This window comes from Suricata suricatta, chromosome 4 (assembly GCF_006229205.1).
Source record: "Suricata suricatta isolate VVHF042 chromosome 4, meerkat_22Aug2017_6uvM2_HiC, whole genome shotgun sequence".
NCBI classification, from domain to species: Eukaryota; Metazoa; Chordata; class Mammalia; order Carnivora; family Herpestidae; genus Suricata; species Suricata suricatta.
This window is the reverse complement of record NC_043703.1, coordinates 69996920-70019030: the sequence shown is the minus strand read 5'-3', so window position 1 is coordinate 70019030 and position 22111 is coordinate 69996920. Positions and strand designations below refer to the sequence as shown.

Here is a 22111-nt window from a genome sequence, read left to right as displayed (position 1 = left end):
TTTTAATTTTCCAAGTTGGAGGAACTCTCTGGATGGTGTTAAGGAAAGAGATCTGAACCAAATGGATCTAATTCTGTTTTTTTGATCAGTGAACCATTTCCATTTCCTATTCTGGCTCCAGGATGGATGGATGAGGCAGACCCAGGGAGCACCTCTCTTTACTTACGGGAACTTAGGCAGGATCATCTGGGTAGGCATACGCCATCCCTTCCCACCTAGACCTCTTCAAATTGACCTGAAAGCTGTTGCTGGCTGCTGGCAGGGCACTAGGTATTTTTGTAGACGACATGTGTACAGTTACGTCCTGGATACAATTATAAAATCGAGGGGAACTCAAGCCTTCTCGCCAGGTGCTAACATTCAGGTAAATTAATACAGTTAGCATGATTTAAATTGCATTTCTTTCAGGAAAACAAATAACAACAATAACTGGAAATACTAACGTGGTACCCAAAAGCAGGGAGCAAGAATCATCAGAAACAGAATCCTTGCCATTAGAAAAGGTTCAGTTTGTGGTTCCTATTGATACCCAACCTTTGCGAGCATTCTTTAGTTTATAATGTAAAATCAACTTGGGGCTTCATCAAACCTGTGGAAAGAAAAAAAGATGAAACACCTGTAACCACCAGCAAGTGATCCACAAGGGACAGATTCTTGAATTACGTCATTAATTTCCATTAATTTCCATCACACTTGAGCTTGCAGAATGTAAAATATATTGGAGAAAACCCAATTTCAAGTGCTAATAAGAAAAAAAGGACACAAAAGGTTTCATTCGCCAGCAATTTCTGTTTCCTCCGATTTACAGTTTTCAGAAAGCAACAGTGTCACCCAACTGCAGGGCCACAGAGCCGCCTTCCGGTGGAACGCTGATTAGATGGCCTGCGCCAGTGCACACGCAGAACGAGTGGACGACGGCCAGCTCTTCGTCCCCAGGAGCACAGCAGACACGGGACAGAGAGCATGTTCACAGGGAGCGGGCCGGCCACTGCACGAGGGGACACTGCGCGCAGAGCTTGCTGCTGACTTTGATTCAGACACCCTCTCAACTACTACCTTCCTGCCAAAGGAAGAGAGCGTAATGCGGACCACACAGAATGGTTATAAAAAAAATCAGCCCAAAGCTTTCCTCACATCCCTTCTCTCTGCTTCCTGAGAGGCATTTTCTGGAATTCCCATCCGGAAAACTTAGGACAACCCTTGTATCAGTTACTGTGTTGGTCACAGAATGATGAGAAGTTCTTGCTTCTCTTGGAATTGTTGAGTAGAAATGACAAGGGAGGGGTGCAGGGCAGGGGGAGGCACTTTCATTGTGTGAGCACTGTTTGGTTTCTTAAATTAGGTGAGGAGGCCATGAGTATCATTGTATTATTGTTTATTCCTTTTTTTTTTTTAACATATCCTAACTGTTGCATAGTATATATTTTTAAGTTCATTTTTAAACTTTTTAAACATGATTTTTAACATTTATTCATTTCTTTAATGTTTATTTTTGAGACAGAAACAGAGCATGAGTTGGGGAGGGGCAGAGAGAGAGGGAGACACAGAATCTGAAGCAGGCACCAGGCTTTGAGCTGTCAGCACAGAGCCTGATGTGGGGCTTGGACCCACGAACTGTGAGATCAGGACCTGAGCCGAAGTTGGACACTTAACCGACTGAGCCACCCAGGTGCCCCCATTTATTCATTTTTGAAAGAGAGAGACAGAGCACAAGCCATAGAGGGGCAAAGAGAAGGGGAGGCAGAGAATCTGAAGCAGGATCCAGGCTCCGAGCTGTCAGCACAGAGTCTGACAAAGGGCTCAAACATGCAAACCATGAGATCATGACCTGAGCCGAAGTCGGACTCCTGACCAACTAAGCCACCCAGGCGACCCAGAAGTTTATTTTTGAGAGAGACAGGGAGGGAAAGAGAGAGTATGCAAATGCTTAAGCAGGGAGGGGCAGAGAGAGGGGGAGACAGAGAATCCCAAGCAGGCTCTGCACTGTCAGCACAGAGCCTGACTTGGGGCTCGAACCCATGAACCGTGAGATTAAGAAAAGTAGACTCACACATGAGGACTGGGCACCTGATATGATCCTCTTATGTTATCTATGTCTGTGTCCCCTTTGATTGCTCCAGGCAAGAGTTATTTCATGCAGTTAAAATTTTCTCCACTCATCAAACATCTCTTGCTGTTTTAAAAATTATAAAGATATACACAGAAACAAATAGCAAAGACAAAGCATTAGTCCCTCTTGGACCCTGTTCTAGCTTCACTCCCCTCTCCAAAGATACCCACTCTGGTTCAGTGTATTATCCTTCCAGACCATTCTCTATTTCTATAGATACATATACATGAATATAATGTTAATATCATGGCAGTTTTCACCTATGTATCTTTTTGGGGGCACTGATCACTTAAAATCAGCAAGAAGAAAGCACTCTTGGCCTGGGTTATAAGAGTCATTCCAGGAATGACTGGAAGGAAAACTTGAGTAAGAGAAGGACGGCTGTGATCTTAGTGGTTAAACTCACACTAGGCTCTGCGCCCAGAGACTTGTCCAGGACATTCAACGTGAGGGAACACAGGGCCAATGGTCTCAAGCTGGGGTTCTTAGAATCTTTTCAGTGAGTTGTGCCTGGAGAACCAGCATGTCCCTTGGCTCAAGGGCTGGCAGCTGGGAGGGGGACCCTAGTGACCTAGCACACATAGGTAAGAGCTGAGCAAAGAAGTCGGTTTTATGACCCAGAGAAGCTGGGCCTGTGAACAGTTTATAACTGAGATGAAGGTCAAGCGTGGGGTGAGTCACTGCTGATGGAAAGTGTGGGTCACAGAGGAAGAACAAGGCCATGGTCCTATCGTCTGACCTAAAGAAGGCTCCCCTTTTATCCTGTGGGTAGTAATGGGAGACATAAGTCAAATAAGTGAGAAGTATAAGTTAAATAAATAAGCAAATAATACAAGTTAAATCTGGGGGCCTCTGCCATTTTGTTGCTGCTTTTGGGGCAAAACTCTCTTCCCTTTTTAAAAAAAATTTTCTTTAGTGTTTATTTTTGAGAGAGAGAAAGAGAGAGCATGAGCAGGGCAGAGGAGAGAGAGAGAGAGAGAGAGAGAGAGAGAGAGAGAGAGAGAGAGAGAGACACAGAATCTGAAGCAGGCTCCAGGCTCTGAGCTGTCAGCACAGAGCCCGATGCAGGGCTCAAACTATGGACTGTGAGATTATGACCTGAGCTGAAGTTGGACGCCTCACCAACTAAGCCTCCCAGGTGCCCCAAAACCCTTTTCTCCTTGACTCCATGGGCATGGGACTCTCCTGACATAAAGTGAGACTTGCCACCCATGATAGGGGACCTAGAAACACACACTGTGTTCAGACAGTGAGCACACAGCCAGGTCCCCTGTCTCCTGGGACTTGAGGTTCTTCGTGTGTGTGTGTGTGTGTGTGTGTGTGTGTGTGTGTGTGTGTGTATGTGTGTTTCCTCACTACCTTTTTCTTTCTCCTCTGTGGATGTAAACCAGAATCTCTTGGTGTATTTTATTTTCTCATACAACCTGGTTTTTTTTAGCTGGGTATAATAATCTACATAGCATAACATTCACCCTTTCAGGGTGCACAATTCAGTGGCCTTAGCAGAGACTTCCTCAGCACAGCCTATTTTTTTTCCGGGTGCTTGCAGGCTATTCTCTACAGAGGCTCTTTTGAGGAGCAATATTCTTCCTGTATTTGTTTCCCCCTGGCAAAAAAAAAAAAAAAACTACAAGAAAACAGGAGGTCTGCCCTTCCCCATAGCCCCCTCTCCCTGAGCTCCCATCGCCTCCTGCCTGCAGTTGATTGGCACCCACACTGGCTTCCCATGCACTGCGAGCACACTCCGCTCAGGTGCATGGCATCAGATGGAGGGAGACACAAATTCAAGCAGACTCTATTGATTTTTGCTACCTCCTTGGTCCCTCTTAACTCTCTCTTTCCCTAGAGGGACAGTTAGGAAATAGCTAACAATCCTTGAAGTCAAACCGAGTTCCTGAATTCATTGCATTCTTAAAATAATGGAAAAGAAATAAAAAATCGAGCCTCAAAAATATCACGTAGAAGCAAATTATGTTCCTGTCTCATTGTGAGGCAGCCTAACAAATCCATAGCTTCAGGGATGACATATGCCGAGAGAAAGGATATTTCTTGATGTTAAGAAAATAACGGGCTGGCTTGTACAAGTGAGTGTCTTTCTCCCTGAAACTAATCAGACAGTTCAGGAAACCTTGTCAGGGAAGGAGTAGCTGATATTTGTCTGGTTCCCTACACAAATTAATAATCCAGTGACCAGAAATAACTGTGGGTGCACGTAATTGTATTAGGATACAATAGCAATTCCAAATTCACAGCACATGAAGAATTAAGGAGTCATTACTAGCTTTCCAAAACGTGACATTTTTGTCCTGCTTGAAACTTTGTTGCATTGGATGTGGCTGACAGCAGCAGAGGTCAGAGAACACAGAAATTTCCATGCGAAAAATTCTCAAGTCGTAGCATGCAAAGCCCAGACTGTAGAGTAAGAAAGCATCTCAGCAAACCAAGGACCATCAGGCCTAGGTGATTACCCGAGATCATGTGTCAGTGCAAAGTTGACTTTTGTATTTTCAATTGATGCTGCTAGACGCTTCCCCCTGTAAAAGCTCATGAAAATTATAGCCTCCGGAGTTCCTGTGAAGTTGAAAGTCTGAGAAAGATGCTAAATGAGCTTCACTGGTCTTCACTGCCTGCCTACCCATGCAGCACTGAAAAACCTCCAGACAGCAAACATTGCCTCCCACAGCCTCGTGAACTAGGCAGGGGTGTGAACCGGCATTCCCCGGGGAGCTTATTAAAAATACAGAGGCCTGGGTCCCCTGCCTTGAGCCCATTCAGCAGATCTTGGGTGGGATGGAGGAGGCCTTTGAAATTTGAACAAGCTCCCTTGATGATTCGGAAGCACATCGATGTTTGAGAACTTCTAATACAGTGAAAACAGCTGGAGTTTTGAAATCAAACAGACGTGAGTTCAGACCGAGAGTCCACCATTCTGTGACCTTGAGCAAACAAGCACCGTCTGAGTACTTTCCCCCAGCTTGCAGGCTGTTGGGAGGATTAAGTTAATGGCATGTGCTGAGTATTCATCTCATCGCGGGCCACCCAGCACATGATGAATACATATTACTTCTTATGTTCGTCTGCCCCGGCAGTCATAGCAAACTACCACAGACTGGGGGGCTTACACAACAGGCATTTATTTTCTCCCGGTTCTGAGGTTGGAAGTCCAAGATCAATTTGTTGGTAGGTCTGGTTCTCCTGAGGCCTTTCTCCTTGGCTCACAGATGGTACCTTCTCGCTCTGCCCTCACATGGCTTCTCCTCTGTGCCACTGTCCTGGTGTCTCTTTCTCTTATAAGGACGTCGGCTCTTCTGGGTTAGGTACCCACCCTGACAACCTTGTTTAACCTTAACTGCCTCTTTAAAGGCCCCATCTCTAAATACAGTCACATTGGGGCTTAAGGCATCATGTATGTGTTTTGGGGGGACACAATCCAATTCACAGCACCCCCCTTCACCCAATCCTTTTTGTCTATACTCCTGCCCTTTCCTGTCACCATCAGCCATGGCTTGTGTTTGAACTATCTGCAACTCAAAGGAATAATTTTATAATTATTCATTTGATACTCATTTGATAAAAGCACGGTTGAAGGTGAGGGTGAGGATGGGGTGTGGGTATTTTGTTAAAGGCAGCGGCTTCATAGCAATCCAGCCTAAGAACATAACAGAGACTCTACTCTTAGCTCAAGGATCTGAAAAAAATCTCTGACTACTTAACATTACATGAAAAAAATAAAAATAAAAAGTGACCTAGATGGAGAAGGTACAGAATACCCCCGTGTCCACATTCTGAGTTCTCTTTCTGAAGGGTGCTTTTTTTCTCCCCCTTGACACCCCCCCCCGCCCTGTGACAGATCCCAGCAGAGAAAAAGAAAAGCCCTTTCAAAGCTCCTAAGTGGAAAGCTCAACTTTGTGATATATTATTTCCTGCCAGAGTGGTTACTTAGCACCTATTTTTAGAGTCCAGAATATTCCATTTCAGACACGCGAGGCTTCATTTGAAGCAGGCTGCCACTCCCTTTCTTACTGCCCAAATGTCTCCTTCGTGGCTGCCTGCAAAGCTCCGTAAGGCCAGAGCCTCCTAAGAGAACGTGCGATGTGAATTTTATTCACTCTGCTGATGCAGGGCAGCATCTCACTGCCTCAGAATCCGTCCCCGATGCAACTGGAGACACACTAGGATGAGTCAGCCCATGAATCACCCAAGATGAAGTTAGAAACCTCTAGCTGCCACATTATTCTCATATGCATGTTTGAATGAATTAAATTTTCTGGCCCAGACTATGAATCTTATCTCTTTTCCAATTATGTTCCTTGGCTGTGTATTTTTTCCATGAAACTGAAGCAGGCTTCTAAAAATACATGCATTTATTATATATCTTCCTCTGCTTGATTTAAAATACGCCACTATGATTACTCTGAATTGTAAATGACAAACTGAATGAAGAGGGCTGGGAATGGTATGTACTTTTCAGAATGTAATGAATGTTTTTTTCTTTGATAACTCAGGTGGAATTGAGGCTCCAGTTAGGGGCACTTCTGATGCGGTATCCAAAGGACCATCCTGGCCACCCCAGTGACCTGAATCCATCAAAATACCCACACTCTTTGTCCCTCTCCCTCCTGTTTGCCCCATTTCTGGGAGTGGGAGCTGTATGGTTCAATTTTAAAATGTCAGATCCCAAAGAGATCTTCGCATCTCTGAATTCAATCCCCTCTGTTTTCCTTGGCTTTTAATTAAACCAAAATCAAACCTAATTTTCCAGCGCCATCCCACCGAGACAAAGGCGTAATTAATTTCCTGCTCCTAGGCTCAGCCGCGTGACTTCCTCTGGCCAGTGGGACATTTACAGATATGACACAAGAACCATGAAAAGTGCTTATACATTTGGGCCCGCTCTCGTGTGCTTCCTCTATTGCCATGAGTAGAATTTGTCTGGACCTGCCTGCTGGGTCGAGGAGGAGGCAAAGACATATGTGATCAGAACTGCCCTGGCCAATGTTCCTCAGCCAAGCCTCGAGCAGGGCTCCTCAGCTGTTCTGCAGGTAGTTGAATGAGCCCAGCCACGATCAGCAGAGCCACCAAGCCAAGCCCAGCCCAGATCCGCCAAAATCCAGCCACCGCACAGATATGTGAATTATAAAAATAAACGACTGTCATTTGTAAGTCATTGAGCTTGGGTATGATGCATGATAGCATATTTTGGAAGTAATAGCTGTTAAAGTTCAGTCATTTGTTTGGTGGTGTTATCTGCCAGGTTTCTCCATTGTAAAAGTTCTTTTTAATCTTCATAAGTCCTAAGTAAATTATTTGCAGAATGATACTTCAAGACCATGTGAATATCCAGTGACTTAACTGACTGAGTTTCCCAGGTGGCACCCCCTTTAGTCTTAAAGCGTTTCCTTGGCCCCAACAGCGTAAGGTGTTCTGTCTTGCTGGATTGCATTTGCTAGTATTTTGTTAAAGATTTTTGCATTTCGGCACCCAGGTGGCTCAGTCAGTTAAGCGTCCAGCTCTTGGTTTCGGCTCAGGTCATGCTCTCAAGGCTCCTGGGCTTGAGCCCCTGCACCAGGCTCTGTGCTGACAGTGCACAGCCTGCTTGGAATTCTGACTTCTCCTTCTGTCTCTTCCCTGCTCACACTCTCTCTTTCTCTCTCTTTCAAATAAAAATAAACTTTTAAAAAAAGAAGAGTTTTGCATCAATGTTCATGAGGAATATTGGTCTGCAGTTTCCTTGCAATGTTGTTGTCATGTTTTGGTATCAGAAGAGTGTCCTTACAATATGAATTGAGAAGTGATCCCTCTTCATCTGTCTTTATGGAAGAACTCGAATAGAATTGGTATTATTTCTTCCTTAAATATTTGGTGGATGTCATCAGGGAAGTTATCTGGGACCAAATGGTGGTTGTAGGAAGGGTGTGAACTATAAATTTAATTAATAGACATAGGGCTATTCAATGATCTGTTTCTTCTTAAGAGAGTTTTGAGAATTTATGTCTTTCAAGGAGTTTGTCCATTTCATGCAAGTCATGAAATGTATTGGGATATCATTGTTCCTAATTTTATTATTATTCTTTTAATAGGTCTGCAAGATATATAGTGATATCACCTCTTTCATTCTTAATACCAATAATTTATACTTTCTTTTTTTCTTAGTGTCTCTAGGGGTTTATCAACTTTACTGATATTTTCAGAGAATCTGTTTTTTATTTTACTGCTTTTCCCTGATATTTTTCTGTTTTCAGTTTCATTAATTTCTTATTATTTCCTTTCTTCTGCTTGGATTGGGTTTAATTTGATCTTTATTTCCTAATTTCTTAAGGTGAAAGCTTATACCATTAATTTAAGGCTTCTCTAGGGGTACCTGGGTGGCTCAGTCAGTTAAATGTCCAACTCTTTCAGCTCAGGTCATGATCTCATGGTTTGTGGGTTTGAGCCCTATGTTGGGCTCTGTGTTGACAGCACAGAGTCTGCTTGGGATTGTCTGTCTCCCTCTCTGTCCCTCCCCCACCCCCACTCTCTCTCTCAAAGTAAATAAACATTAAAAGAAAACTTTGTAAAGATTTTTTAACGTTTTTAATTTATTTTTGAGAGACACAGAGAGACAGAGCATTAGCAGAGGAAGGGCAGAGAGAGAGAGAGGAGACACAGAATCTGAAGCCAGCTCCAGGCCCTGAGCCGTCAGCACAGAGCCCAACTCAGGGTTTGAACCCATGAACCATGAGATTATGACCTGAGCCGAAGTCAGATGCTTAAGCAGCTCAGCCACCTAGGCGCCTCTATGATTATTTTTTAATGTTATATTGATGCAAATTTGGTTTCCTTTTTAACCCCAGAAATATGTACAGTGTATATGTTGGTATACTGTGTGTGTGTGTGTGTGCATGTGTGTGTGTTATTTAAGAGAAGTGGGGATTTTTTGTGGTACTGCTTTCTAGTTTTATCTTAATTATATTTTGTTACTTGTACCTGTTTTTTATATACTTATTAAGTTCTTTCTTGTGTTTAAAGTTTAAAAAAATATTCCAAATAAATGTGTTTTTTTTAATCAAGACTTTTTAAGAACAGTTTTGGGTTCACAGCAAAATTGGGGAGAAATACAGAGACTTCCCATATACCCTCTACCTCCTTACATACACAGCACATGGGCAGGTACAAAGGTTTAATATCCGTTTTATGGTATAGAGTTCGCATTAAGTCATTTTAAAAATATAGTGTTCACATCTTTTATATCCAAAATTATTTTTTATCTGCCTAAACTTTAAAGTACTAAATAAGAGGGTATTAACATTTTATCAATTTTATTATTTTTCTGGAATTTTATACATATCATAGCCTTCGGTTTCTGCATTTTGGTGTCAGTAATCTGGCACATCTTTATTTGTGGTGGCATTTTTCTTTATCTTTTTGTCTTCTCCTTCAAGAAAAAGTCCTTCCCTGTGTCCTTTTAAGACTTCTCCTTAGGGGACACCTGGGTGGGTCCGTTGGTTGAGCTGTCGACTTCGGCTCAAGTCATGATATCTGGGTTTGTGGAGTTGAGCCCCACGTCGGGCTCTGTGCCGGCAGCTCAGAAACTGGACCCTGCTTTGGATTCTGTATCTCCTTCTTTCTGTACCCCTCCCCTGTTCACACTCTGTCTCTCTCTCTACCTCTCAAAAATAAAGAGACTTAGAAGTCTTCATTTGATATTAATAACTCAGTTCCTGCTCTGATTTTGCTTGTATTTGCCTAACATATTATGTTGCTTGTTTTTTTTTTTTTACCTTTCCTGGTCTCTTGGTCTAGTAATATACCTTTTCAGCAGCATATGGCTGAATTTTATTTTTTGCAGATTATGACTTCTTGTGTTTCCTGGGACTTCGGGGCCTGTGCCATTATTCCTGCTCTGCCTAAAGTCTCATATATGCTCGTCCACATCTTCTTCACTGGTACTCCCAAAAATACTCTGTCTCTGCCTGCTGCAGGCTACACTACTTTCACATGGCCCAGCTGCCGTTTGCTAATTCAAAATTGCATCCCCAGAGCCTTCATCCATGTCTGGCACCCCAGAGGTTCTCAATAAATGTGTCCTGAGTGGTGATAAGTATAGCATGAGTTAGGATCAGGTTCACTGTTACTAAAACCCAAATATCAGTGCTGTAAAAAGAGTTTATCTCTTCCACATGTGAAATCCTCATGCCTTTAGGCATTTAATCCAGAGCTGGTAAGAAGGTTTTGTTCCACAGAATTTTCCAGTTCCTTCTAAATCACTATTCTGCCATTTCTAGGGTATGTTCCTTCTCTTTGAAATCCAAGATAGCCCACATTTCAGATCGCAAGATGGAAGAAAGAACAAAGAAGAACCATCTGGAGGAGTGTTCCAGACGTCTGTTAGGAAAGGTTCCTGGAATCTGCTGTGCACACAGAAGCTTCTCCTTACACAGCATTAGCTGGAATGTAGTCACACAGCCATTCTTCCTGCAAGAGAAGCTGAGATGTGTTGTCTTAATCTGGGTAGCTCTGTGCCCAGCTAAAATTTTATTCTGTGGAAGAACACCAAAGACCTGAGAAGGCATAGCCTACTTGTGGAAACCGCAAGAAGATCGGAGCTGGGCCATAATGTGAATGAGGCAGCCTGGTAGATCGGCTACAAGATAAGGAGGGCCTAGAATGCAAAGTCTTTGACGGTAATGCCAAGACCATGGATATAGTCCTATAGACTATGTGTTAGTAAGGGTCCTGAGAGGAAACAGATTGCACTCTTGAAAGGGGTGATGGGAGCTCAGGGAAGGGGCTATACAAAAGGTGGGCATGGCCAAAGAAGACTAACGGGGCTGGCGAAGCGCCCCGGGGCACCACTGCAGGAAGCTGCCGTCATTGCTAGTACTGCTGAGGCAAGTGGCTAAGCAGGTACTGGAACCCAAGAGTTGTTGTAGGGACAGGAACTATGCATTTGGTAGAGGGACATTGCCACCACAACGTGAAGCCTGAAAGCGGAACTGGTGATATAATTTGCAGGGCCCAGTGCAAAATGAAAAAAAGGGCCACTTGTTCAAAAACTATTCAGAACTCCCAAAGGATGCCAGCAGAGCATTAGAGCAAGCATGGCATCCTTCTGAGCACGGGGCGCTGGGCGGCCATATGGGTCAAATGTCTATGGAGCTGGATTTGCCCGACGAAGAAGTAGCCAAGGAAGAGAGCCCACGCCTCTCCGTCTTCCAGGCCCCTGGTCTTTTCCAGCGCCTCTCACTGTACATACCCAAAAGGAAGTCGAAGCAAAAGTGCTGGGTGAGGCAGCCCGTGGTGGTCGCCCTGGGGGAGAAAATGGATAGTGTGAGTTCAGAAGACAAGCAGAGAATGTCCAGCTTGGCTCTGGAGGCCATTAGAGATCTTTCAGCAGAATGACACGTCCAAGTAGTTTTTAGGAACAACGTTTTGGCAGCAGTGTGGAGGATGGATTGCAGAGCCTGGAGGCAGAAAGACCAATTAGAAGGCTATTATGTAAGTCCTAGAGTTGGTTCTTTTTTTTTTTTTTTTTAAATATCAAACTCCCAGGAAGAAACAGATTTTATATTTATAACACTGGCCAAGTAACACACACAGACACACACAAATACATGTACACATGTGCATATATCTATATGAAACCTAGAGTCCATGAAACAACACAAAGCCTTAGTGAAACAATGCTTCACCTCACTAGAAGCAAAGTACACTGATTTCATTTTTTTAAATTCTAGTTCCTGGGGCGCCTGGGTGGCTCAGTCGGTTAAGTCTCCGGCTTCAGCTCAGGTCAGATCTCACGTTCGTGGGTTCGAGCCCCGTGTCAGGCTCTGTGCTGACAAGCTAGCTCAGAGCCTGGAGCCTGCTTCCAGTTCTGTGTCTCCTTCTCTCTCTGCCCCTCCCCCTCTCATGCTCTGTCTCTCTCTGTATCAAAAATAAATAAAACATTAAAAAATTTAAAAAATAATAATAAAATAAAATTCTAGTTCCTTATCACAGTAATCATTTCACAGCATATGTAAATCAAACCATCATACTGTATGCCTTCAACTTTTATGTAATACATGTCAATTATTTTCAATATAACTGGAAAAAAAAATGTTGCTTCCAAACCACCATGTTGATTAAGAGCCACAGCTCTTAGCTTAAAAACCCTAGGTCTGAGAGTACAAAAGTAGAATAATAGCCTACAAAGATATTAATATCCTAATCCTCGGCCCCTGGGAATATGTGAGCTCACAGAGCAAGAGGGATTTAGCAGAACTGATTTCACTAAAGACCGTGAGATGGGAGGCTATCCTGGATTACCCAGGTGGGCAACTACAAGGTCCTCATGAGGGAAGAAGGAAGGAGAAAGGGTTGTTGAAGGAAGTGGTGTCAGGGCAGTGCTGCTGACCATTGCTGGCTTTGAAGACCCTTGGCCATGAGCCTAGGAATATATTACTCCAGAGGGTGGGAAAGGTAAGGAGTAGGATTTTCCCCTGGAGGCTTCAAAGGATGACGCCTTGATTTTCTGCAGTGAGACCCATAGGTCTCACATAGCTGTAGAGTTTGTGACAATTCATTACAGCGACAATGAGAAACTAGTACATGGAGGCAGATGGTGAGAGTCAGAATGAGGCAGTGTCAGCGTGGGGATGGATGGAGAGGGGAGGACTTGATATTCTAGTAGGACCTTTAAATGTGGAGTCCAGGTTATCTGTTAGGGCGAAGGGCCACAAGACAAAGCACAAGTTTCCTTCCTCTAGTGTTTTACATTTGCAAGAGAATCCAAATGAATGTCAAAGACTTGGCGGGGCAAAAAAAAAAAAATCTGTTTAAAGGTCCTGACTGTAGGGATTCAGGGCAGTTCAAGAAAATGTGCTGTCAACTTGTGAACTGATCTGAAAGGTGGAAAGAGCCACCAGGATGGTATCTTTATTTAGTCCAGCTGCTTCAAAAAGTTAACTGAACTAGCGTTGCTCTCCCAGATGACTCTTGATGTATGCAGAACTCACAAAGCCAAGCAAAATAATGTTGACTTTTCTAGAAATGAAAGAAGGAAGTGCACCAGTATGGAAGAGGCTATCAGCCACACAGCGGGGCTTGGAGATGAGTGCTCTGTAAGTGGGCAGAGGACCACGTGACTTTGTACAAGGTGGTTGTATCAACAGATGGACCCTGGGCAGGTAAGTCAGCAACAGCAATCAATATAAATGACCCATTTGTATTTACAAGTTACTGGTTCTGAATGCACAAACCATCTGAAAAAATCTAACAAAAACTAGAAAGCATAATTTAAAATAAATATTTTTTTTAATTTTTTAATGTTTTTTATTTATTTTTGAGAGACAGAGAGAGACAGTGCGAGCAGGGGAGGTTCAGAGAGAGAGAGGGAGATACAGAATCTGAAGCAGGCTCCAGGCTCTGAGCTAGATGTTAGCACAGAGCCCGATGCGGGACTCGAACCCACGAACCACGAGATCATGACCTGAGCCTAAGCTGGACACTTAACCGACTGAGCCACCCAGACGCCCCAATAAATCTTTTATAATAGCAGTAGAAAATATAAAATAAGGCGTCTAAAAAATCCAAATATGAGTAATACTTTTACATGGAAAATTATGAAACATTATAGAAAGTCATAACAAGTTCTGATAAATGAAAAGTCATTCTATGTTTGTGGATGGCATGACTATCTTAAAGATGCCAGATCTTTAAAATCCAAATATGAGTAATACTTTTACATGGAAAATTATGAAACATTATAGAAAGTCATAACAAGTTCTGATAAATGAAAAGTCATTCTATGTTTGTGGATGGCATGACTATCTTAAAGATGCCAGATCTCTCCCAAATTATTCTAGAAGCAGAGTGCAATAAAAGTCATACTTCAGTTGACTGTGTGCACATGCCTGCATCTGTGTCCATGCGTGTGGAGGGGGAGAGCTTAACAAGATAACTCTAACACACGTGTAAGAGCAAGGGGTCAAGAAACACTGTGGCTATTGGAAGTTTTGTCCTCCCAGATGTCATTCCTTGTTATTAGGCTCTGTCAGGTAGGACCATGCGGTATAGGAGCAGGAAAAGACACACAGCCAGTGGGACAAAACAGCAACAGATCATGTAACCGTGGCCAGTGACAGAGGGACACCACAACTCAGAGAGAAAGGATGGACTATTCAATAAATGGCCATGGGACAAATGATTGTCAATAGAAGAAAACATAAAAATTGGACTTGGACATGGAAAGCAAAACTTTTAAAAGAAAGATATAAGAGAATGATCTTTTAACATCAAGGAAGGAAATAAAGTACAAAGATACATATACACAACCAAAAGGAAAACATAGATTCATTCAAGTGCACTAAAATTTAAAAACTTAAAAAAAATTTTTTTTACATTTATTTATTTTTGAGAGACAGAGAAAGAATGTGAACAGGGCAGGGGCAGAGAGAGAAAGAGACACAGAATCTGAAGCAGGCTCAGGGCTCTGAGCTAGCTGTCAGCATAAAGCCCTACATGGGGCTCGAACCCACGAACTGTGAGATCATGACCTGAGCTGAAGTCAGATGACTGAGCCACCCAGGTACCCCTAAAATTTAAAAACTTTGAGTACAACCAAACATGAAAATGTAAACAAAGCTGGGGGCGGCAGGGAGAGGATTGTAAATATAGGTAACCAATAAAAGAGCAGAATCTAGAATATGTTAATAATTCTACATATCAGTATGAGCCAGCCAACCCAGTAGGTAAGCAGGGAAGGGATAGTAATTGGCATTTCACAAAAGAGAAAACCTGAGCCACCAGTGAATATACAGTGGCATGTTTCACTTCACTCGTGAGTGAGGAAGTGAAAACAAAAATGAGATCCTGCTCTCACCAAAGTGACAACGGTTTTAAAATGTGGCACTATCAGGTGTTGAAGAGGATGTAGAGGGAAAAAGTACCTTCGTACTTTCCTGGTAGGAGGGTAAACTGGCACATTTATTTATTTATTATATTTATTTTTGAGAGATCACATGTAAGTGGGGGAGGGGCAGAGAGTAAGGACAGAATCTGAAGCAGGCTCTGCACTGACAGCAGAGCCCGATGACACGGGAATCGAAATCACAAACCATGAGATCATGACCTGAGCTGAAGCCAGATGCTCATGCTCAACCAACTGAGCCACCGGAGCGCCCCCTGGTACAAGCATTTTAGAGAACAGCCTGATGGTATCCAGTGAACTTGAAGAGGTGCAAAGTTGACAGCCTACAATTCCATTTCTAGAAATGTTTCCTAGAGAAACTCAGGCATGGGCATAGGACCCAAGCATCGTTTATACTCGAAACAAAATATCCATCATTAGGAGACTAGACAAATAGTGATCTAGTCACCCAAAGAAGCACTGTATGATAGCACCTAACTCTTGGTTTCAGCTCAGGTCATGATGTCACAGTTTGTGGGACTGATCCCTGCATCAGGCTCTGCGCTGACAGCACAGAACTTGCTTGGGATTCTCTTTCTCTGTCTCCTGTCTTTACCCTTTCCCCCTTCTCTCGCTTGCTCTCTCTCTCTCAGAAAAAAAAAAAAAGGAGGGAGGTGAATGGAATGGAAGAGGGTGGGAATGCACAGAAGGCTGAGTCTGTAACGTCTTATTTATATCTTACACTCATTATTCTATTTTATGCTTTTTATTTACACATCTTTATATGCTTGAATAATTGTATTTAAAAACTGAAGCCCTTCATTGTGCCAACAAAGCCACCCACGATCCTGCCAGCTCTGAGGTTGTCTTTGCCGATCCTTCCAGGCTCCTATCCATCACTCCTGTGTACCACTGGGCTCTAGATATACCAAAGTTTTCTGTTGTTCCCTGAATAGATGTCTTTCCACAGCTGCATTCTTTTGCTTATGCTGTTCCCTCCCTCTAAGCCCTTCCTTTCTAGACCCCATGTGGAAAACTCCATTCTTCCAGATTCATTTTTTCTATTCATCTGTCTCTGGTGTTCTCCAAGGAAATGCTTCTCAAACTTCAACGTGCATAGGAGTCAGCCTTAGATCTTGTTAAGATGCAGGTTCTGATTCTGTGGGTTTGGGTGGGGCCCCCATTCTGCCTTGCTAATAAGCTCTCAGGCATGTTGGTGGCGGCACAGGTCAGAATCACACTAAGAGTAGCCAGCCCTCCTTCTTGGGCAAAGTTAGAGGCTCCCAGCTCTGGATTTCCATAGCTTCCTCTACATCCCTTATTACAATATCCATTGCATTGTTCTGCATCTTTTTTTTTATATCCACCTTTTTCATGAAACTCTGCAGAGTAGTTATTTCTTAAGGGTAGTAATCCTGCCCAAGACCTCACTGCATGGCCAGCACCTTAACATTTCTTCGCTGAGTATTTGAAACATTCCAGTAATGAAAATACAATTGCCTGTTACACCTCGGGTGAAATCTTATTAAATGTGTTCAAACGTTTCTGTGTTTTACATCCCAGGCCAGTAGCAACGTGTAGGCAGGGCAGTAAATGTGTATTGTGTACAGATCCTGTCTGAATAAGTTCCTAATTATGGTGCTCAACTGGAGAGGGGAACTGGAAACCCTTAAAAAGGTTCAGAACCCTTAGGGCAGAGAGAGCTTTGGAGACCAGGGGATTTTAGTGACTTAGTCACTGGGCATGGATTTTGTTCTAAGCATGAAGACGGCTTATGGGAGGTTTGTAGACACGAAAACAGGCCCTCTGAGAAAGATTGAAAGGGCAAACGAAGTGCTGCCTGATGAGTAACAGCCTGGCCAGGGTTCCTGCCCGCCGGGAGTCTTCTCTGTGGCCCTGTTGCACCCTGGGGAATGTACCTGCGGAGGCCGGCGGGTGCAGGGAGGGTGCAGGCCAGCACGTGCTCCCACCTGCCCACCCCATCCAACTCTGGCACTGCCCCTTGGCGGCCGTGACTCCCTGAGCAACTTACTTCACCGTTCTGGACCTACGAGTGCCAGCTTATAACAGACCAAATACCATATGGACACATACTGAAGACATATTCCTTGTTCATCTGAAATCCAGTTGTCATTGGGCATGTGGTATTTTATCTGGCAAAATTATCTGGCCCTCACCTTCTTTATTTCTAAAAGGAGGTGCTAATGGTACCAACCTGATCGGGTCATGAAGTTGAAATGACTGAATATATGGAGAGGACTTAGAATAGGCCCCCGCTCAGAGTACGTGCTGATGCTTTCTCCCTCCCCGTCCGTGTCATCCACATATCCTGCCAGAGCCATTACCCGAAGTTCTAAGTGGCTGCTGCAATTCTGCCTCCTTCTCGAAAATAGAAATCTGGTCACATACTTAAAAACCCTACTTAAAATCTTCCACTGGCTCCCTGTTACCTGTAGGATGAAATCCACATTCTTCAGTCTGGGGGGAACTTTGATGACTTGCACCCCACCTCATCTTTCCAGTTTCCATTACCACTGCCTCCCTCTGTGATTCCATGCCAAGTCTACACCACACCATGTCCTCCCTGTACCCAGAATCCCTTTCTCTTGGGGCCCCTTATGAAAAGCCACTCGCCCAGGGCAGCTCTGCTTCAGGCCACCCGTCTGTGGACTTCTCTGCACCTCTACTGTGAGCCTCACCAGGCCCCTCAGAGCACTTTACACAGACCTTTATCTGTTCCTGTCTCACGATGGTCAACTTGTTTCCATCTCTGTGTCATATTTTCTTTAACAGTGTAATATGTGTGTGTGAATTACTTTTAATACATAACCGGGTGCTTTTAATTACTATCTGAAGTATCTTCATCAGGAACTCATATATCCAGGGTGGTAGGTGAACCTTTAAAAAGCTGCACGACTTCAAACATCTTATTCACGTCTGCACCAGAGGAGCCAGAGGACTTGCTCTCTGAGTAGGGGATGTGGGGTAGGCTTATCGAATGGGTGGCTTTCATAATGTAGAGTAGAGCAGAAGGACTTCCAGTTGTCCTCTTGCGGGCAGAACAGAAAGCCCCAGACCGACACCACTCACAGCCCGGGGTGTGGCACTTACTGGAGGGTCTCCCATCTGGTTTGATTGATTTGCTCATTTGTCAGCATGCGGTTGCAGTTGCGTCAGGTGGAACTTTCAACACAAGGTGTTGGGGGGTCTGAAAGAACAGAGAGCAAGGACTTCACCAAAATTACAGAACAGGTTGAGAGCTGGTTTTTTTTATTTGCTTGCTAATAAAAGTCGGTTCACCTCGTGGAAAGTGGGCTGAGATGCGCCCTCATGGTGACACACCACCTGGAGGGAGGTGGTGGGACAAGGGACACCTGTATCCTTCTTTGTACCCTAAGCACTGGAGGCCAGTGTCATCCACCAAAAGGGACTACGTGACCATGAAACCAAGTTGGTTTAGATCACTTTGCAACACTTTGTCTCTCCAACTATCGGCGTCCTTGAGAGTCGGGGCCCTCCCCCTGCAGCTGGCCCAGCAGCAGGAGCTCAGCATGGAAGGGGCTACAGGACCCTTGAAAGACCCTTACTGCAAAGCCAGCTTGAAAACGTTGAGACAGAATCAGACATCCACTTAGCAAATACGATCAGGCCGAAAACATAAAAAAAAACAAAACAAAGGATACATGAGAAAGGTACCCTTTGATATACCGTCCTTGAAATTCTCTAAGAAACAGCTATCCTTCTTGAGAATTCATGATACATAACATCACATTCGCATTAAAGGTGTTGAAGAATGTTTTAAAAAAAATAAATTCCCCTCGGCACTTTACCTCTGGGCATTCTTCGCCAAACCTGCAAACTTCGTCTAATCAAGAGAAAACACCACTCTAACCCGAATTAAGCAACATTTTACCAAATGTCTGGCCAGCACTGTTCAAAACTGTCAAGTTCATGATAAACAAGGAAAGACTGAGAAACTATCAAGATCAAAGGGGAAATAATGTAAAGAAAATAAATATAAATACAAAGAGAAGTCCTAAAAGTACAGTGTAGGACCCTGGATGAGATCTCAGAACAGAAAAAAAGACCTTAATGGGAAAATCCAGATGTGTCTGTTTAGGGGCCGGTACTGCACCAAAGTTAATTTCTGAGTCTTGACAAATGTACTGCGGCAATGGCAGATGTTAATATTAGTGGAAACTGTACTTGTCACCTTTCTGTGCAACTATCATTATTCTAAAATAAAAAGTTTATTTAAAAAAGAAACGTTAAAATAAGGTGAATATTTGAATGACGGCTGTAGAAATAAAGAGGAATCTTGTTTTTGACAATACTAAAGTCGAACATTTAAAGGTAAGTCATGCATGCCAAGGAGAGCCACCTGCTAGTCTGGGCCTGATCCTGACCACTGGCCACCGAGTTCCTACCTGCTTTTCAGCTAGAATCTTGTTTACACTTGGTTAATCTGTGTGGCTTTGTTTAAGGATAGATGGCTGGCTATTGTGTATAATCGGCTTTGGGAGAAGTCGAGTAAACCTCTTCAGGGCTGTGGCTGCAAAGCTGAAGGCATAGAGAATCATAAACATCACAGCATCACATTCCTTCATTCTAACAAATATTACACATGGAGACTTGTTTCCTTGCAGTGCCTCCCGCACCACTTGCCACACTCCTGGTGTATCGCAAATGTTTGCTGGCTTCATGTGACCATAGCGCAGTTCAGAGATGCCCACTTACTTTCATGGGGGAAAAAGGAAAGGACCTCCAAAGTGGATAGGAAACCAAGCTCTGCTGCGTGCTGTTGGCTTTGGGGCCTTTATTTGAAGTGCAAGTGGAGGGAGACTCGTACTTTTTAACTAGATATGCAGCTATTCCACATGTTTGTTAATATAAACAAGTAAAACAATTGAATGAGTGTTTAATGTTACACAATGAGTGTTCGCAAAATAATTTATTATTTTTCTCATTGTAAAATGAATAATGCCCTCTATAGAAAACTTGGAAGGAAGGAAAAAGGCAGACGTCAAGCCTCATAATTCCATAACCCAGAGACAAATAACATTAATATAATGTTATGCATAGATATTTTACAATTGGAATCATACCTACATTTTTAATGTTTATTTTTGAGAGAGAGAGAGAGAGCACATATACAAGCAGGGGAGGGGCAGAGAGAGAGGGAGACACAGAATCCGAAGCAGGCTCCAGGCTCTGAGCTGTCAGCACAGAGCCCGATGCGGGGCTTGGACCCACGAACGGTGAGATCATGACCTGAGTTGAAGTTGGCGCTTAAGCAACTGAGCCGCCCAGGCGCCCCCACACTGTACATTTAAAAAAAAATTGTTCCATCAATCAGTTTTCTGATTTTAAAAATAAGAAATATTATTAGCCAATACTTACGTGGCACTTACCTTGGGCCAGGTGGTATGCCTGCGCTGTGCGCATACTAACTCATTTAAGCCCTCCCAACAATCCCGTCAGCTGGTTACGGTATTCATTCTTCTTTTACAGATGAAGAGAGTGAGGCACAAATTAGTCAAGCATCTTGCTGAGGACTATATACAGTTTGATATTTGATAAAACCACTTTACATGGATGAACTAGGATTTGAACTAGACTGTGTCTTCAGAACCCATACCTCTAATCATGACACTACAGTTGTTCCCTTTTAATTCATTTATGAAGTGCGAAACTGTGGAAGCCACCTCCAAAATGATGCTTACCTCCTGGAATTCATCCCCTTGGGTAGTCCCCTTCCGTGAATCAGGACTAGTCTGTGTGTCTAATAGAACATTGTGGAAGTGACTGGGTGTGACATCTGAGGCTAGGTCATAAAAGGCATTGCAGCTCTCCCCCTGGCTCTCCAGGGCACACTGACCCTGCGGGATGTCAGCTGCTGTGTGGTGAAGACCTGGAGGATAACTGCGGACGGAAACCCACTTGGCAGCCATGGAAATGAGGCCCATTGGAAGCAAATGCTCCAAACCCAGTTGAGCTTTAAGTGAGCACAGTCTCTGCTGACACCTCACTGATCCTAATGAGACGTTGCAAGCCCAGAGTACCCTGTCAAGCTGCTCCGAAATTCTTGACCCATAGAAACTGTGAGAGAAAATACATATTCCATGTGCATTTAAGTTACTAAGGCTGGGGATAATTTGTTACACAGCGATTGGATAACTAGTACAGAAAACACTAGGAAAAGTATGAAAAAGAAATCACTTCGAATCTTACAATTCCAAAATAACTTCATTATAACTTGGATAGAATTCTTCCTTTTTAAAAAATGTTTTATTAATTTTGAGAAAGTGTGCATGGAGAGGAGCAGAGAGAGAAGGGAACAGGGAATCCAAAATGGGCTCTGCGCCGACAGCAGCGAGCCCGATGTGGGGCTCAAACTCACAACTGTGAGGTTATGACCTGAACTGACTGGATGCTCAGCCCACTGAGTCACTCAGGCTCCCCTAGAATTTTTATGCTCACACATACTTAAAATAAATGTTGTTGCTTTAAAATACATAACTTGGTTCATAATGTAAATTCATTTTTGTATGCTGCCATTTCCCACCTTAATGTGTAAATAAGTATCCATGTCATTAGAAAATTCTTCAGAAACGTTAAGTGTAATGGCTTTATAAACTCACACTAAATGGAGGGGCCACAACTGAGCTTTATTTTTGGACGTTTAAGTTGTTTCCATATTTCCGTGAAATACCTTGGAAAGAGACAATATAGCGAATTGTCAAGACCACAGCGTTTGAATTCTGTGCCTGTAGATTCCAGTTCCACCCTTCCCTAGTGTGACTTTGAAGAAGTTCTAGTCTGTGCTGTGTTTCCTCTATCTATAAAATAAGGAATGCAGTGCTTTTGCTGGCACCACTTCTTATTTTTTTACTGAGGTAAAATATACATAAGTTACCATTTTAACCATTTTCAATTCAGTGGCATTAAGCTCATTCACACTGTCGTGTGACCAACACCACCGTCCATCTCCAGAACTTGTTCCTTGTCCTAAACTGAGACTCTACCAACACCAACTCCACATCCTCTCCTGGTAAAGCACCATTCCACTGTATAGTTCTGTGGATTTGACTATTTTGGGTACAATATTTCTCCTGTTATGTCCGGCTTATTCT

At 43.4% G+C, this 22111-nt stretch overlaps 2 long non-coding RNA genes across 5 annotated transcripts in view; one reads left to right on the top strand and one right to left on the bottom strand.

Annotated features, from left to right (window-relative positions):
- The window catches only part of LOC115289603, a 48825-nt gene that overhangs the window by 11525 nt on the left and 15189 nt on the right, over nucleotides 1-22111 (top strand). The window contains exon 2 of the long non-coding RNA XR_003907708.1: nucleotides 13119-13257. This is a non-coding gene — a long non-coding RNA (uncharacterized LOC115289603). The remainder of the gene's footprint in view (nucleotides 1-13118; nucleotides 13258-22111) is intronic.
- On the bottom strand, nucleotides 384-20770 carry LOC115290835. 4 transcript variants are annotated; one of them, XR_003908244.1, is made up of 5 exons: nucleotides 20702-20770; nucleotides 20390-20480; nucleotides 18090-18186; nucleotides 11346-11398; nucleotides 384-589 (listed from the first exon to the last, which is right to left on the bottom strand). It is a non-coding gene; the product is annotated as an uncharacterized LOC115290835 (long non-coding RNA). The 4 variants fall into 4 exon arrangements; XR_003908246.1 differs by lacking the exon at nucleotides 384-589 and adding an exon at nucleotides 693-1056; XR_003908245.1 differs by lacking the exon at nucleotides 384-589 and adding an exon at nucleotides 10242-10576.